This window comes from Pipistrellus kuhlii, unplaced genomic scaffold, assembly GCF_014108245.1.
Source record: "Pipistrellus kuhlii isolate mPipKuh1 unplaced genomic scaffold, mPipKuh1.p scaffold_m20_p_2, whole genome shotgun sequence".
Classification (NCBI taxonomy): Eukaryota; Metazoa; Chordata; class Mammalia; order Chiroptera; family Vespertilionidae; genus Pipistrellus; species Pipistrellus kuhlii.
This window is the reverse complement of record NW_023425515.1, coordinates 83,640,413-83,651,725: the sequence shown is the minus strand read 5'-3', so window position 1 is coordinate 83,651,725 and position 11,313 is coordinate 83,640,413.

The following is an 11,313-nucleotide window of genomic DNA, read 5'->3' as shown; positions in this document are numbered from 1 at the left end:
CACGGGTGCCAGAGAGAAGCTGGTGCCCGCAGCTTGGGGGAGGAAGAAATTCTTGCACATGGGGTGGGGGTGGGGGTGTCCCTCAGCCCAGACTGCACCCTCTCCTCTCTGGGAACTCACAAAAGATCTCCGAATGGGGTCCAGTGGGATCAGGCCTAAACTAGCAGTTGAACATCCCTCTCACAATCCTAAACTGTTGGCTACCAACCGCTACTAATCTTGGCACCATACTGTTTTCTTTCTATTAAGACTTATCTCTTCCGAAACTCTGAATCCTTTGCCTAAAAACTTATCTCTATGACAACTACTGAGATTATAAAATAGATTTGCCTCTGCCCAGCCAGGTGTGGCTCAGTGGTTGAGCTTTGACCTATGAACCCGGAGATGATGATTCCTGGTCAGGGTAATACATACCAGGGTTGTAGTATTACTAATAATACTATATCTAAATATCTTCTGAGAATGATCAACAAATGAAGATCTTTGTACGAGACTAAGGTTTTGGAAAAGTAATGTGTGCATAGAATAATTGCTTAGCATGTAATTTGCTTCTATTTATAAAATTTTTGCCTGTGAAAATTATTGCATTTAATGTTTACTTAAAGTTTAAACTCTAGCCTTATGGACCATTCATAATTAAGAATTTAAAAATCTTTATAAATGAAAATATATTTATCTCTAGTTCTTCCTTTCCTTGTGACTTCTACTCATCCATTAAAAAGGCCAGGAAAAGTCTTCTTTATGAAGTTTTATAACCTCTTTATTAAAAAATAATCCTTTTTGTTATGATCTTATTTTTGGAATAGAGGTTAATTAATTACTCTGAAATTTACCTCTTTGCTTATGTGTTTTGTTTTTCTATGTTAAATGTGATCTTGGCAAGGGAAAGGGCCATATTTCAGCCATCATATTCTAGAAAATGAGCTCAGTGCCTTACACAAGCAGTTATAGTAAAAAACAACAACACAAACATAGAAATTTATACTCTTCTGTTAGAAACAAGAAGAGGCACAATTAATATCTTGAGCTTAGGAAATGCTTACTTCTTTCTTCAGCTACAAATAGCCTCTATAATTTATTCATTTTTTTTAAATTTTAAAAAATTAAAAATTTTAATTATAGTTGATATACAATATTAGTTTCAGGTATACAACCTAGAGATTAAATATTTATATAACTTTTAAGAAATATATATTTTATTGATTTTTTACAGAGAGGAAGGGAGAGGAGAGAGATAGCTAGAAACATTGATGAGAGAGAGACATCGACCAGCTGCCTCCTGCACATCCCACACCAGGAATGTGCCCTCAACCACTGTACAAACCCTTGATTGAATCTAACCTGGGACCCTTCAGTCTGCAGACTGATGCTCTGTCCACTGAGCCAAACCGGTTTCGGCTATTTATATAACTTTTGAAGTGATTACCCCAAGAACTATATGACTAATATAGTCATTATAGTTTTATTGACTATATTAGAGACCTGGCACATGAAATTTGTGTGCAGGTAAGATCCCTAGACCTGGCCTCTGGTCAGAGCGATCTTCCCCGGCTGCCTGCAGCTGGCCCTGCCCTCTGCCTCTGCCCACACCCTATTCCCTGTTCACCATCAGATGATCGAAGTCTGATGGCAGGGGAAAGAGACCGAGAAGTTGACCATTTCCACCTGCTTGCCAGACCCAACCCCCTGCCCCTGCCACGGATTGCCCTCTATGTGTGGGGCTAATGGCAGGATGGTGGCCTTGGCCTGGTGCCACCTGCATCCCTTACCACCCACCTGTTTGCCATCAGGTTATCCAAGCCTGCCAGCTGCAGAGGGACCGAGAGGTGATCAGTGCAACTAACTCATAGTGACTTGTCAAAAAGTCATTCTGGTCGTTCTGTTAGGATCAATTTGCATATTACCTTTTTATTACATAGGATTCCCTATGCTATATTTTACATCCCCATGACTATTCTGTACCAATTAGTACTTCTTAATCACTTTACCTTTTTTACCCATTCTCCCAACCCACCTGGAAACTATTAAAATATTCTCTGTATGAGTCTGTTTCTGTTCTGTTTATTGACATATTTTGTATTTTAGTTTCCACATATAAGTGAAATAATTCAGCATTTGTCTTTCTCCATATGACTTCATTCAGCACAATACTCTTTAGATCTATCCATGTTGTAAAGATGACAAGATTCATTCTGTTTAGTGACGGAGTCATATTTCATTATATATATGTACTACTTCCTTATCCATTCACTTATTGATAAATACCTAGGTTGCTTCCATAATAATGCTGCAAATAAATATATAGATGCATGTGTCTTTTTAATTGAGTCTAATGATAGCTTTCCTGGGTAATCTTGGTTGTAGGTCCCTGCTTTTCATCAATTAAAATTTTTTTTTTTTTTCCAATCCCTTCTGGCCTGCAAAATTTCTGTTGAAAAATCGGCTGAAAGTCTATGGAAGCTTCTGTGTTGTTAACTAATTGCTTAATTTTGCTACTTTTAAGATTTTTTTTCATTTTTTAATTAAATCTTTATTGTTGAAAATATTACATATGTCCCTCTTTCCCTCCATTGACCTCTTCTAGCTCACCCCTACCACTTGCCTCAGGCCTTTACCACCCTATTGTTTGTGTCCATGGGTTATGAATAGAAGTTGATCTCTTTTCACCCACACCACTCTCCCACATTTCCTCTGTGGTTCTTTAGTCTGTTCTATGTTTCTATGTCTTTAGATCTCTTTTGTTCATTGGTTTATTTTGTTCATTAGATTTCACATATGAGTGATATCATGTAATACTTGTCTTTCTTTGACTGGCTCATTTCACTTCATATAATACTCTCCATATCCCTCCATACTTTTTCCAAAGGGCAAGCGGTTCTTCTTCTTCCTCTTCTTCTTCCTCTTCTGCTTCTGCTTCTTCTTCTTCTTCTTCTTCTTCTTCTTCTTCTTCTTCTTCTTCACTGCATATTATTCTATAGAGTAAATGTACCACAAAACTTTTTTAAATTTTTTAATTTTTTAAGATTTTTATCCATTTGTCTACTGATGGGCACTTGGGCTGTTTCCAGATCTTAGCTGTTGTAAATTATCCTGCTATAAACACAGGGGTACATACATTCTTTCTCTTCTTGTCTTTAACCTTTGCCATTTTAATTATGATGTGTCTTGGTGTGGGTCTCTTTGGGTTCATCTTGTTTAGAACACTTCTTCCTGGAGTTGTTTGTCTTTTCCCCCCACCAATTTAGAGATGTTTTTAGACATTATTTCTTCAAATAGGTTATGAGTTCCTTGCTCTTTTTCTTCTCCTTCTAGTACCCCTCTGATACAGATATTGTTATATTTGTTGTCCCAGAGGTCCTTCACCTATCCTCATTTTTTATTTTTCTATTTTGCTGCTCTGATTGGTTGTTTTTGTTTGCTTATCTTCCAAATCTCTGATTTGATTCTCTCATTCATTTAATCTTCTGTTGATTGCTTCTAGTGTATTTCTTCATTTCTGACTGGTTCTTTTTTTATGGCTTCTATGTCCTTTTGTATGCTTTTGAAGTTCTCACCAAGTTTCTTGAGAATTCCTATAAGCATTATTTTGAAGTCTGTATCTGGTAGTTTTTTTTTGTTTTTGTTTTGTTTTTGCCTCTATTTCATTTAATTCTTTTTCTGGAGATTTCTCCTGTTCTTTCATTTGAGACATGTTTCTGTGTCTATGTATTTTGGCTACATCTCAGTGCTTGTTTCTATGTATTATGTAGGGCTGCTATATCTCACAGTTTTGGTATGGTGGCCAAATATAGTAGGTGTTCTTTGGGGCACAATGATATAGCCTTTCTGGTCATCAGAGCTAGTGCTTCAGATGCACCCCTTGAGTGAGCTGTATGCATCCTCCTGTTGTAGTGGAGCTTTGATTGCTACTGGCAAGTCAACCAAAGGAATTGACCCCAGGTTAATTGGCTTCAAGGAACAACTGCAACTATAGCAGCAGAGCTGCTATGCAGGGTCAAACCCACAGAGCAGAATTCATTTAAGCTGAGCTCTGCTGCCCACTAAGTCTGCCTCTTGAGTGGGTCGCTCATGGAGATGGTTGGGTAGTGCTCTAACATGGTCTGAAGCTGTCCACTGGGTGTGCTGGCTCAGGGGTCTCCTAGGAGGTGCATACCAAGCTCAGCGGCCACCTGTGCCCCTACCCATGGTCACCTGGCATGACTACAAAAACAATCTGCAGATGGTGCTACTTGTGCCAGGCTTAGAGGTTCCTGAAAGAAGTCAAACTGTGAACTGAGTCTGGCTGCTGCTGGTTCATGGCCTGGGGCCACTTAACAAGAGGTCTGGGGGATGCTAAAATTCTATGCTGCTCTTTAGGGTTTATGAACCATTGAGAGATTTTAGGAAAATCTGTAGCATGAGCCAAGAGAGATTGTATGGAAAAGGAAGCATTTGGATGAGCTTGCAAGTTGGGTGGGGGTCTGGAGTATCAGAGAATCACTAGGAAAGGTCAATTTTGTTTTGTTAGGTTGGTAGCGATATAGTGTCGGCCTGTGCCTTCATGAGGAGAGCTCAGCAAAAGAACAACGGTTTCTGCCAGCACCTCTGTCTGGGAGAAAACTGCTCCTCCAGTCCTTACCCCAAAGCCAGACAATTTCATTTCTTTCACATGTCCCTGGCACCTTGGAGCTGTTGCCCCAGCATTGGAGCTCAGAGAAAGTGATTTGGAGTGAGTATATATGAGAAGTTATGGGGACTTCTCTTCCTGGCACTGAAACTGTGGCTGGAGGAGCCTGGAAAGGAACCTCTCACTCTTTATGGGAACTTCCTCAGTGGAGATATCCATCCTAATTTTCCACCACCACACATGAGTGTGGGACCAACCTGTTCTGAAATTCTGCCCCTCATACTGGTCTCAATGTGGCTTTTTTATATCCTTAGTTATGAAACTTTTTTCAACTAGATTTTAGGTTTTTCTCAATGATGGTTGTTTTGTAATTAATTTGTAATGTTGGTGTGGTTGTGGAGGATGCCAGTACCATGTTTACTTACACTGCCATCATAAATATATATATTTATTTTAGAGAGGAAGGGAGAGGGAAAGAGAGAAAGAGAAACACCAATGATGAGAGAGAATCATTGATAAACTGCCTCCTGCATACCCACTACTGGGGATGGAGCCTGCAATCCAAGCATGTGCCCTGATCAGGAATAGAACTGTGACCTCTTGGTTCACAGGTCAACACTCAACCATTGAGCCACACTGGCCAGGCTACTCTGCAATCTTGACTGTAAGCCTCATCCATGATTTATTACTACTTCTTAGTGGAAGATTAAGTTAAAAGTAAAAAATGACTAAGCAGAAAGTACAAGTGGCAGCCTGATAAAAATGTATAATTCACACAGTATGAGGAAAAACTCTGTGATGTAAATATTCTGTACTATTTAGAAAAGAAGGGGAGAAAAGACAATAACAAATTAAGCATTTGGAAAATGAGAATTTATCTATAGATTTACCTTACTTGACCTTTAACAGGTAAGCGAACACAATTATGTCAATGCTGAGGTTATCAAGTACCAAGTTCTATGCAGAACTAATGACTGAGTGCCCTTAAAATGTATTGCACCAACAGTTTGGCAGTTGTATGTTCAAGCAATTATACTTATATATTTATTCTCGCATCTTTGAATTTTAAATGTATGTGTTCCTTTTATTCTTAAGTATAGTGAGAGCAAATTTGACAAAAGAAAAAAAAATTGTTCTCCTAATGAAACTTCTAATGTAAGCACACACAACTTTTTAAACTCTAATCTCACAGCCCCAATAATTAAAACAGTGGCTGATATATAGTAGGAACTCAATAAATATTCATTGATGTATATTATCAAAGTGGATCATACATAGAAATAGAAAGCATGGTTCTTGTTTGGTAGCTGATGACTAGAAAGTCTCTAATACATATACTCTAATCTGTTTCATTGAAAACTTTTACTGCTAAAATCAGAAATATCTCCTAGTACTTAATAAAGATACACTAGTTACAAGAGCCTGTAAATCGGTGTTGATTTCTATCCTTAAAGTCCAGAGGACAAATTGATATAAAAATAGGCCTATTTCCTCTAATAAATCAATTTGTACACTGGTTATAGTATAATAAAACATATTTTCTAGAAGGAGTAATTATAAATATTGCCAACAAGAGAAAAATCAAGTGCTTATTGAGCTGTCTCCCGAGCTTTCAGGGCAAAGAGAATTCTTTGCTTTAACAGCAGTGTATAAGATTTATGAGTATTCAATAATATTAACATTTTTGAGTTGAAATTTGTACAGTTTAGAAAGCCATTTATGAATAAGGAGAAATCATTTGATGGTGAGTCCTTAGACCAGAGAATCCATGAGTCCTGTGTCCCTATTTAGTGTCATTTTCAGTACCCCTTATTGTTCAGCATACCCCACAATTTAATGAAATCCACATGTATTCAAATGTGGATAAACTAGTTTAACCATTATTGCAAGTTAAAATGTAATGTCTTAATGTAAGTAAAATTCATTCAAGCTGCTGAAACCGTTTTGGCTCAGTGGATAGAGCACTGGCCTGCTGACTGAAAGGTTCCAGGTTTGATTCTGGTCAAGGACATGTATCTTGGTTTCGGGCACATCCCCAGTGGGGGTGTGTGCAGGCGGCAACTGATTGATGTTTCTCTCTCATCGATGTTTTTAGCTCTATCTCTAGCCCTCTCCTTTCCTCTCTGTAAAAAATCAATAAAATATATTTTAAAAAATTAATTCAAGCAAATCTGATCAGGGAGCCTTCTTTTTCTTAACTGATAGAAAATAGTAGTCTGGGTACAAATAATGCATATGTATTCAAGAGTTCCATCACGTGGAAAATTTGAGAACTTCAATTTAGACTATCACAGATTTCATAAGCCCCTGGCATTTATACATAGGCCAGGAGCTTCTATGAGTTGCCCCAATTTCTCTAGCTTTTCGACTGAATTTTTGTTTGTTCATTTGTTTTGTTTGTTTTTAATTTAATGAACATTTCTGAGAATTTTTAAAAATTTGTTTCTGAAAATTGTTTTTTACCACCTTCAATTGACTGGAACAGTATGTTTAGGAGACTGAAGTGAAATGTTATCCTTGGATGTTGTAGATAATTCTTTAAATCACTTTAGTGTTTGAAAATGGCATGTGAATCAATAAATAATTAAAATAATGATGATGATGATGATGACAGGAAACCTTTTAGAGAAAGCATTTCCAACTGAATAATTAAATTAGTCTTTCAACATTCCAGGGATCAACCAGATAGACAGACAATGGAACATACACAAATTAATATCTTGGTCAGGTGGAGAAGTTAAAAAAAATCTTTTAATAGAATTGAAAGTGTAGCTATTGATTTCTTAGGAGATAGGACTGCTGAAGGCTGAATTGCTTCAATGATTAAATCACAAGCTTCAGCTCTGGCATCAGTGTTTCCTTCAGTCAAAATCACAGAGGATATCTGCAGATCCCTAGAGCTGTTTCTCTGAGTAAACTAGTAAAACATAAATATTTCCCTGAGGGGTTTTGATCCAGTGCTAGATTAGCTGCCTGAAGTTGATAATTTCAGTTTTTCTTGGAGAGATCTATAGAAGCTAGTTACCTACTTGACCTGCCCTTCTATATCTGAGAATTAAAATGGGTAATAGTTTAAATCTCTGCGTTTATTTAGTGCACTATTGGGCAAGATGGAAATGCAGGTTCCTAATGCATTTGCCTCTGATGTTCCCATCTTCTGAGTTATATATTATTGCTTTTGGTGTTTGAAAATATTCTTTAGAAAGGGAAGTTAAGTATTTAAAGTTCATCATTCATCTCCAAGTACTCTTTAATCTCATGAGTGAAATAAGCTACAATTAAAAATAATCTTAATAAACAAATTAAACACTAACCAAAACACTAAAACTCTAAACGAGACTTTACAATAATAAGTTTATTGGGCAATCTTAACTGGGTGATATAGGAACCCAAGATAGTATCATTTTTTTTCCAATTGTTGTCTTGAACCATGCCTCAGTGATTATCCTTTTTATGGACCCACATGATATCTTAGGAGATTTTATAGGTTTTTTCTCACTTCCTGTTATTAAAAAGTGCTGTTCAGTTATGTCCCTTTAAAATTTCAATTTTGTCACCTTAACTTCTCCAAACCTTACCAAGGAGTTACATTTCCACAAATTCAATCCTTTGCCCATCTCTCTGGAACCAATTACTCCATTGATAATGGCTGTTGGTGGTGGGGCAAAGCATTGCAGAAGCAGGTAATAATCTTTTATCCTCAATGATACATTTTCACTGCCATAAATATTTAACAATACATAACAATGGCCAGCTATGTATGTTCTCTGTGGCAAGCATCAAATGCTACTCTAAAGAGCCATGTGTCATTCTTTGGGAGCCATGGATGTTCCTTCCCATCTCACAGTCCCAGAGGCAGGAGAGCCCCTGGCTCTCATTCCTCCAGCCACCTCTCCTGTCTTCTTTTTATTGCTAAAAGCTCCAGTCCTGTTCTCACCTCACAGCCTCACTGCTCTCTGTAGCCAGCCTTCACTAGTGGGAGACCAGGGAGATTAATCAAACCTGGCCACCTTCTCTAATGTCTACTTGACTCATAGGAGTCTGCTGCATTCTCACCACCTCAAAGCATGAGAATGCAGGCTGCTCCATTATTCCTGTCACTTTATATTGTCTTCAATAGGCAGTTCTCTTTTCTGCCTGCTCATACAAGCCCAGATGGTTAGTGAGTTCATAGTATAAACCTCATCTAGGAAATGCTATGCTAATCTTCCCTTCTAAACAGAACTACTTGACCCCTGGCTGTTGGGTAGGTGATCATAATTTCATTGTTCAAACTAGGTCATTTTGAGAAGCAAAGGGATTAGAGTTATAAACAGAGGCTTTACTGAGAATATCTTGAAGGTCTTCCCCTTCTAAATAGAGTAACCTGTACTCTGCCTAGGATAAAAATCTTTATGGAGATTCTCTTCCCCTTCTCCTAGGACTCAGTTTATCTGAAGAAAGGGATAGGGCAGTGGAAATTAGCAAAGTAAGTTTTATTCGCTTTTCTATACTTACATTGCTTTTATCATGACAACCAGGAACCAAATCCATTGGTGACTTCTATATCCTCATCTTGACATCAGCAGAATTCACTAAGGATGGCCTTCCTTTCTCAATACATCCTTTTATTTGTGGTCTGGACAAACAGTAGTGGGTTTTCTCTTATTTCAATTGTGATTCATTTCAAACTTATTTTTCAGCTCTTCAAATTATAGAGTGATTTGGGATTCATTCCTAAATTCTCTACTTTCTTTTTATATACTCTATTATTAAGTTATACTTAAGATATAATCTTTATATAGGTGATTTTCAAATATGTTCTCCCAGCCCTGATCCCTACAGATTTGAATAGCTAATGATATTCCCAATATCTTCACTTTTAATAATTTAAAAATTTTGTTCAAGACAGATTTCTTTTTAAAAAAATACAGTTTATTGATTTTTTACAGAGAGGAAGGGAGAGGGAGAGAGAGTTAGAAACATCGATGAGAGATAAACATCAATCAGCTGTCTCCTACATACCCCTTACTGGGGATGTGCCTACAACGAAGGTACATGCCCTTGACTGAAATCAAACCTGGGACCCTTGAGTTTGCAGGCCAACATGCTAGCCACTGAGCCTAATCAGTTAGGGCTCAAGACAGATTTCTTGATCAATTTCCTCCCAACTTTATTTTTCTCATATCAAGTAAATGAAACTTTGGTCATGCAAGCAAAAATCTTAAGAATCCAATAACTTTTGTTTCAAAGTTCATAAGCCTATCCACTTAGCCTCTATCTGGAATGCTAACACCATAGTCCTGATACTACAGACAACCTTCAGCTATGTTATATATTTCTAATCATTTTACTAGGAATAGTAATTTTTATAAGTAAAAAATTCTAAGCAATTAATTTTTTCTAATATCACAATATAGACAAGTTAATGCTCTTTAGAATGATTTTTATTTTAGCTTTTTGTTTTCCACAAATTTCCAAAACATATTTTTTCTTTAGAGAAGAAAGCAAAAAGAGCTTACAAACAATACTCAAAAACTCCTAGATTCAGATTTTTTTTATTTTTAAAAATATTTTTACTGTTGAAAGTATTACATTTATTCCATTTTCCCCATTGACCCCTTCTAGCCCAGCCTCATCCTTGGCTATAGGCTTTCACCACCCTATTATCTGTGTCTATGGGTTATGCATATATGCAGACATATATTCCCTATAAAACTTCTTTGAAGCAGAAGTATTTCAAAGGAAATTGACTTTGGTCTAGATCTAGGGTCAGGTTAGGTAACTCAAATCTATGTTCATTACTAGAAACCCATCCCTTAGACATAGATTCAGGAATGGGTATATGATTCAATTTGAGCTAATGACACATACAAAGAAGTTTACTAAGAGCCTTAGGGAACATAAACCAACTAGGAGTTTCTGGAAGAATTTCCAAAAGTAACTTTGTTTGTATGTGTTTATATTCAGAAGCAGGTAGTCCCAGGAGTTGATAGTTGGGTAAGTCAGGCTGAGGGTAAAGCAGAATTTCAGAAATTCAAATCATGATACTGGAAGAAACTAGATTCTTGATAAGATCATCTGCTGTGCCTCCTAACCCCATATTTTTGGACTTTCAGTGCAGGAAAATTAATGAATATACTTTTATTTTTTAAGCTACTTTTAGCTGAGTTTTCTGTTGTTTCCATTTGAATACCTACTAAGAAGTATAGTGATTTTGAAGAGAGTGGACAGCTTTGCTTTGTTTATTATAGTATTTCCAAAAACCTGAGAAGGAAGATTTTTTTGCTGTTAAAAGAAACAAGAGCAGTTAATAAGTGGAGAAATTTGATAACTTTATAACCCTTTTTAGTTGCAATGTTTTTTACCATAGCCTCAATATCGTGTGAAAAATAAGCATCAGAAAATCTGTGTATGTTAGTATGGAGATTATTATACATAGTATAATATTATACATAGTAACAGTTATTAAGATACCTTACTTCAAGATTTGTTTGAACAATTAATGGGCTATCTAAAAAACTTATCACAAAATGAAAGCAAAACCTAATTAAAAGGATGCAGTTACCAAAGAAACAAATTCTAAACCAATGTTAAGAGGATATTTTAACTTTAACAATATGATAAAAGAATGAAATTACTGGAAGCACACAACAATCAGCTTCCCCATTTTATTGGTAAAGGTAATGTCTCAAGATTCATGAAAGGCAAGCATTACTACTGCTTTC